General features: G+C 42.6%; 1 long non-coding RNA gene across 1 annotated transcript; it reads right to left on the reverse strand.

Annotated features, from left to right (window-relative positions):
* Positions 1-1,556: 1,556 nt before the first annotated feature.
* Positions 1,557-3,500, reverse strand: LOC124873109. Its single transcript, XR_007039444.1, has 2 exons — positions 2,408-3,500; positions 1,557-1,943 (listed from the first exon to the last, which is right to left on the reverse strand). It is a non-coding gene; the product is annotated as an uncharacterized LOC124873109 (long non-coding RNA).
* Positions 3,501-7,632: the final 4,132 nt, after the last annotated feature.

Raw genomic sequence — 7,632 nt, forward strand, 5'->3', positions numbered from 1 at the left:
AGCCATCATAATGTATAGGAAGGAGACAGGATCTTTGTCCCAGAGATGAACATTAGCTGGTAAAAAATTTGCAGATCAACCCCAGAACAAGAACAAAAGATCTTGTGGAGATGCTGGGTGAAGATGAAGAGAGTCTCTCATTATCCACAGCGAAACAAGACCAGTATCAATTTTTAGACAGGAAATGTTGATATTAGAGAGAAAGAAGCCACTGGTCCAAACACTAGATTACAGATTGCAAATGCCCACAGAGACGAAGACCACATTTTCTGGAGACATGGTCTAAAATTAAAAAAACTCAAACTGAAGTGGTTGTGCACACTGACCATCATTATATTCGGTGGAAAAAATAAGGAAACCTTTAAGCCTGAGAGCACTATCACAACTATGAAGTACAGGAGTTGTAGCATCATGTTTTCTGGATGTTTTGCTGTAGGAGGGATTGGTGCACTTTAAATCCAGGATTGCATAGATCAAGAGGAAAGAACTGAAGCCACATATCCAGACATTGACCAGGAAGAAAAAGCTTGGGTACAAATGGATCTTACCAAATGAACAGAGATCCTAATCATACCATCAAATTGGTTAAAAAGTGGTTTAAGGACAATGAAGTCAATGTTTTGGAGACGCCCTGATCTCAGCCCCAAAAACATTTTTCTGTGTGCAGAGCTGAAAAGGTTTGTGAGCAAGGCAGCCAAAAATCCAGTCAGTCAGTTTCAGCATTTCTGTTAGGAGGAATGGGCCAAATTTCAAGCCAGCTAATAAAAGGAGACTGTGAAAGGATACCTAAAAAGTCTGACTAGTAATACACTTTAAAAGCAGTGTTACCAAATGTTAAGAAATGCAAACATAATAAAATAGTATTTTTGGTTATTCTAGTATGTAGCAAATAGGTAAAGTATAACTCTGGTAATTGTAAATGAGTAAAGCAAACAGGAAAAGTTTGGTCTGATTTGATGTCAGTGAGAAAAATAAATATAAATATTTTTGTACAGTTTGTGACACCTATGTGAGCCCTTGGAACAAATACAGCCTGCATTCCTCCTCATCATTAACAAAGACCTTTGCAACCTCTGTGTTAGTCTTGTAAATTGTATTTTAAACCAATATTTAGTGTATTTCCACACTTTGATATTGTGACTAGACTTAAAACCCATTTGCAGCCCAAAAGCTGCTCAAGCACTCTTTTGTGGGAATAAAATGGGAAATAAAGCAACAAGTACGCTTTCAGTTAGCACTCAACCTCTCTTGAACAAGCTTGATCACCAGAAGGTGCAAAGACCCTTCTGGTGTTCAGAAATTTTTGAAGTAGTACTTGATCCACAATGAAGTGTTGTTAATATTTTATCTGTGTGATGACATTCTAAGCCACTGAAATTAAAGCGACCTTGCAGAGTCTGGACAGTTTTTGCTCCTGGGCTGCGAGAGCGTGATGGGATATGAAACCAGATAAACAAATCTTCATCTTAGCCCGACTGGTGGAGATCATTTTCCTGTCAAGCATAAGACACCAACAAAGACGTCAGCCAAAGGTTACAAAAGGTCAAGCAACTATGTGAGATAGTCTCCTGAGAGAGGATGAGAATATTTAATTAAAAATACTACATGCAATACTGCATCAACCACAAACATTGGTATCCGTTACATTTCCAATGGAATGAATTTAAAAGAAGCAGTTTTAAAATTTTGTTTCTTATTCTCACATTTTAAAAGAATGTCTAGGAGCCTCTAATAGGTATCAATGACTTCCTGTTTTCCAGCAGGCACAAGTATGATGTGACTCAGAAGCACAGGCTGCAATTCTGTGTGGCATCCTCAAACAGAAAGTGGAGGAGCACAGGGTCTCTAACATCCACCAGCTCTGTGATATCGTGATGGAGGAGTGGAAGAGAATTCCAGTGGCAACCTCTAAAGCTCTTGCGAACGCCAGGCCCAAGAGAGTGCTGGAAAATAATGGCAGTCAGTCAAAACTTTGACATTTTACAGAAGTGTCACACTTTACAAAAATGTTAGCAGTGTACTCACTTATGTGAGATATTGCTATTATCAATTTGACACAATCTCTGTTTATTTGGTAATGGCATAGTGGTATCTGTGGTGTTTTTGTGTAGTTCAGTTTAGATTTATATCACTTTAGGACCAAGTGAAGACCATTTGTTCACTGAAACCCAACCAACTGACAGGATGTACTTCCTTTTTCAATGCCTGCACAAAGACTAAGAAACTATGTGGAACTTTATTCAGAAACACCTGTCAAAATATATTTGCAAAGTTTTCATTCAGCTTTAATTCAAACCACAGGAATATTAATGAAAATGTCATGTTTTGTGAGGTTCAAGCAGAACCAAATTACCAACAGGAGTTCGGAAACAGGCATGGTAATAATAAGAAAAAACAAAAAACTTACAGTAAAGCACAAGAGGAACAGGATGCAGAACCAGGCAGGAAGAAATCAGCAGGGAACAATGAAAATCGAGGAGCTTAAATACTGAGCAAAGAGTGGAAAATGACCATCTATTGAGACCAGGTGAGCATAATCAGGAGAGAATACTGAACAGATGTGGAAGAGGACAAACAAAGAGACTGATGGAAGGAGACCAGTTAACACAGATGGTGCAAAACATGACACAAAAGGCTCTACAAATCAAAAAGGAAAAGCCTAATACTAACAACAATGCACTCAACACTCAACGCAATGAACGAACTGATATGGAAACACAACAATGAACAACAGGGAACAAACTGAATGTGACACGAGCTTACTAACAATAACAAACCCAGAAATGATCAGAATACAAACACAAAAGAAAACCAAAACACACTCGTGCATCATGGCAGAAAATGCTGCATCTGGGATGCATTTTACCTTGAACTCTTCTTTAGACCATCAAAGAGTTCAACTTTTGTAAAGTCTGGTAAAAGTTTATGAGAATGTCTATCCGACTCAAATGCTAAAACCATAATTGAGCAACAGAGTTTTATTAGCTTACATTATTTTCCTGGTGAGGAGTCTACAGCCAAATAAGACCAAACAAAGAACAAACTTGATGGTTTCACTTTCCCAATTTGTCTCTGTGGGGTATGACCTGTGACATGTCCAGTCAATTTAGCTTTATTTGTTTCATATGTTGATGTGCCTTTAAAAAAAAAAAAAAAAAAGTAAAATCAAGTATGGGCCAATGTATAACAAAAATATGCGGATTATAGAAACATGAATTAAAGAATAAAAACACAAGTAGGATCCCAATTAAATCTAAAAATTACAATACAAAATGAAAAATGTTCAAATATAAAACGTGAGCCCAGCTAATCCATTCTGAGTTTAGATTCAAACCAGCTCACTGCACTGATATGAGAAGAGGACTTATGATGCTAGAAAATTACTGCAGAACAAACAGAGACATGTTTAATCTCTTTCTAGGTTTTCACAGTTTTATGTCTGAGCTAAAATAACTATTGAGGAGCAAACACAACTTGCCCGACTCCTTGTTTAAGGTTTTTTAAAGAACATTTAATAACTCTACAGAAACCACTACGTCTGTTACACTAAATTAATCATCACAGGCTGTTTCTCTGTATCTAAGGCAGCAATCACAAAAAAATTATCATGACCTTTGCTTCTGAAAACATTGCTGATCTCGCCATGTCAGTGCTTGTGTTTGCATTTGAGCAAAGGCATGCATTTTTACCTGAAATGTTTGTGCTATGAATTTATGGCAAACTGTCGCAACATGCCTATTAATTATGAAACAGATTTCCTGTTATGTTGTGTGCTGGTGCAGCAATGGAAGGCAGGAGGCAGTCAGAAATGTCAGTAAAGTCAAGATTCAATTAAATAAAGAGTCCAAGGGTGGTGCGAAGTGTTATGATTCTGGCCCGTCTGCCGGCTCTGCTCTCACTCATGCAATCAACTCATCTGCTTCACCTGTCTGCTGCTGCGCTGCTGCGCAATCACCGTCATGCCACACACCTGTGGAGCTGCAGTTATATACAGCCATCTGACAGGCAGACGGTGCCAGATTTTCAAAAACATTTGTGAGTAGTTATCCAGCGTTCGTTCCTGACTGATCTTGTTCTCTGACCTTGCCTTGCCTCACAGATTTTGCCTTCTTGCCTGCCCCTTGTCTGACGGATTCGATTTCGACTCTGTTTTCTGCCTCTATCTAACTCCTTGCAAATCCTGAGGTTTATTCAGCCACTAACTAGTCTGTCTGTTCTCAGTGGTTCCTGGAAGCTGACTGCTGTTCTCCTGCTCTCTGATCCTGAATTTCTGAATAAACCTTTTAACTTATCACACCAGTGCCGTGCACGTTTTCTTACTCAGTGTGAGATTCATTTTGAGCTTCAGCCATCTACGTTCCCTTCTGAGCGTTTTAAGGTGGCGTTTGTTATTTCACTGCTTTCTGGAAAGGCTAAGCAATGGGGCACTGCTGAGTGGCAGAATGGTTCGGTCACGTGTGCATCTGCATTCTCCAAGGAGCTCATCAGGGTTTTTGATCCAGTTCTTCCTAGTCATGAAGCTGCCAGAGGATTACTCTCCATTAAACAGGGAGAGAGAAGCGTCACATCTTATATAACTTTCATTTATTGGCAGCAGACAGTTTTGGGAACAAGCATGCTAAAATGGATGCTTTCATGCAAGGTCTTAATGAGAACATCAAGGATGAACTGACTACCTGGGATTACCCTGCCTCCCTTCACCAACTTGAGGACCTGGCAACCCGCATCAATTTGCAGCTCACAGAAAGGAGGGAGAGGCTTCATATGGGGGTTAAACCTTCTTCAGCTCATAGTCCTGTTCCCCACCTAGAACCCAAGGGTCTTCCACCCCCTTCTGATCACCGTTATGACCCGGAGCCCATGCAGTTGGGTCGTTCAAAGATTTCTGCGGGGGAGCGTGATCGACGAAGGAAGAATAACTTGTGTTTTTATTGTGGTGGACAGGGTCATGTTGCCTTCAAGTGTCTGTTAAAAGCCCAGGCTCAGTAGAGGTGAGGAGAACTCTACTGAGCCGAAGTCAACTGTCTCCTCATGCTCATTTCCTCCAACCATTCAAGTGTCTTCCACTTCTCATCAGTTGTCAGTGTTCTTTGACTCAGGGGCGGACATAGAGTTTATGGATGAGTCGTTTGCCAGGGACCATGACATCAAGCACCCGTAATATTCTGGCATTGGATGGTCATAGTATCAACAGTTCACACTACAAAACAGAGGTAATAAGACTCACACTGTGGGGCAATCATCAGGACGAAGTCACATTCAGGATCATCAACTCGCCTAAACTACCCATTGTTTTAGGGGCCTCCTGGTTACAAAATCACAACCCCCACATTGACTGGCAAGCCAAAGAGATATTGGGCTGGGCTAAGTCCTGCTCGGCCACTTGTCTGTCTTCTGCCACTTGTCTGTCTTCTGCCTCTACAGATATTATTCCGGAGAATGACATTGAGGAGACATACCCCGATCTGTCTAAGGTGCTGCCTGAATATCATGCATTTAAGGAGGTTTTCAACAAGTCCAGGGCCACGGCACTTCCACCTCATAGACCTATGACTGCGCCATTGAGCTCCTACCAGGCACTTCTACCCCTAGGGGTCGGTTGTATTCATTGTCAGGCCCAGAGAACCAAGCCATGAGGAAGTATGTTGATGAGTCACTAAAAGCTGGTATTATCAGACCTTCTTCTTCTCCAGCAGGGGCAGGCTTCTTCTTTGTGGGAAAGAAGGATGGTTCCTTGAGACCATGTACCGACCACAGGGGTTTAAACGACATCACCATCAAGAACCGATACCCTCTACCACTTATGAACACTGCTTTCGACAAGATTCAAGGTGCAAAGTCTTCTCGTCGCCCTCCTGATGGACTCTTGCATCCCCTATCCATTCCTCCTCGTCCCTGGTCACACATAGCCATGGACTTCATCACAGGTTTGCCAGTTTCTAATGGCTTCACAGTTCTGTTAACTGTCATCAACAGATTTTCAAAGATGGTTCACCTAGTTCCTCTCAAGAAGCTGCCTTCAGCCAAGGAAATGGGGGACATTCTGGCACGTGAGGTTTTTCGCCTTCATGGCATACCCACAGACATTGTCTTAGACAGAGGGCCCCAGTTTGTGTCACGTTTCTGGAAAGAGTTTTGTTCCTTGCTGGGGATTACTGTTAGTTTGTCTTCAGGATTTCACCCACAGTTGGATGGACAGACTGAGAGGGCCAACCAGGAGGTGGAGACCAAACTTCATGCACTATGTGAGTCAGATGCAACTAAATGGTCTCAAAATTTACCCTGGGTTGAATATGCTGTCAACACCCTCCCGGCTAGTGCCATGGGGTTATCCCCTTTCCAAGTTGTGTTTGGTTTTCAGCCACCCTTGTTCACAGTCCAGGAGAAAGAAGCTGAGGTTCCTTCTGCTCAGGCCGCGGCCCTAAGATATCAGCGCATCTGGAGGAAGGCAAGAAAGTCTATGATCAGAATGTCGGAGGTGCAGGCACGCACAACAAATCGACAGAGAATCCCTGCTCCAAGCTGGGACACAGCGTTTGGCTGTCCACCAGGGACCTCCCGCTTCTGGTTGACTCCTGTAAGCTGGCACCTCATTTTGTGGGACCCTTTCCAATATCCAAGATCATCAATCCTGTGGCTGTTCATTTACGTCTGCCTCGTGCCATGAAAGTTCACCCTACCTTCCACGTGTCCCGGATCAAACACTATGTGGTGTCCCATCTCGGTTATATACAACCATCTGACAGGCAGACGGTGCCAGATTTTCGAAAACATTTGTGAGTAGTTATCCAGCGTACCTTCCTGACTGATCTTGTTCTCTGACCTTGCCTTGCCTCATGGACTTTGCCTTCTTGCCTGCCCCTTGTCTGACGGATTGGATTTTGACTCTGTTTTCTGCCTCTGCCTGCCCCTTGTCTGATGCCTCTAGCCCTGGAATTCCACCCTGTTTCTGTCCCTGGATTTACGCCTCAGCCTAACCACTGGTTTATTCAGCCTGAGCCCGCCTGGCTCTCTAGTCTGCCTGGAATTATTGTCAAGAGGACAATCACAGCTCTCTGTGTTCCTGTCACAGCTTCTGCTGATTCCCCGGAGTATTTGGATCAGTTGGCAATCTGACTTCAGTCTATTGGACACTTCCTCATTAACTGTCTGGATGACTTCCTCTGGATTCTGTGCCTCGTCCCCAGACTGAGAAGGTTAGTGGCTTTATCTAACTCCTTGCAAATCCTGAGGTTTATTCAGCCACTAACTAGTCTCTCTGTTCTCAGTGGTTCCCGGAAGGTGACTGCTGTTCGCCTGCTCTCTGATCCTGAGTTTCTGAATAAACCTTTTAACTTATCACTGTGTGTTTGGCTGAATTTGGGTTCTCTGTCTCTGGTTGTGATAGCGAAGTGTAGTTTTAGAGGATGCACCCCATATACTGTGATTTCTATGGGTTTTACTCCCGAAATTAGGACCTGCATGTAGCATGTCTTCCCCCCTTCTCTCTCTACCTGTTTCCTGTCTGAAAACAGGCCACAACATCCTAAAATATAACATAAAAAAAGAGTTTATAACTTGCTTTGAACATCTTCAGTACTATAGCCTCCCTCCAGTGGGCTGCATGTGGCAAGACAAGTTTATTTGTATGAC

The sequence above is a fragment of the Girardinichthys multiradiatus genome, chromosome 8 (genome assembly GCF_021462225.1).
Source record: "Girardinichthys multiradiatus isolate DD_20200921_A chromosome 8, DD_fGirMul_XY1, whole genome shotgun sequence".
NCBI lineage: Eukaryota > Metazoa > Chordata > Actinopteri > Cyprinodontiformes > Goodeidae > Girardinichthys > Girardinichthys multiradiatus.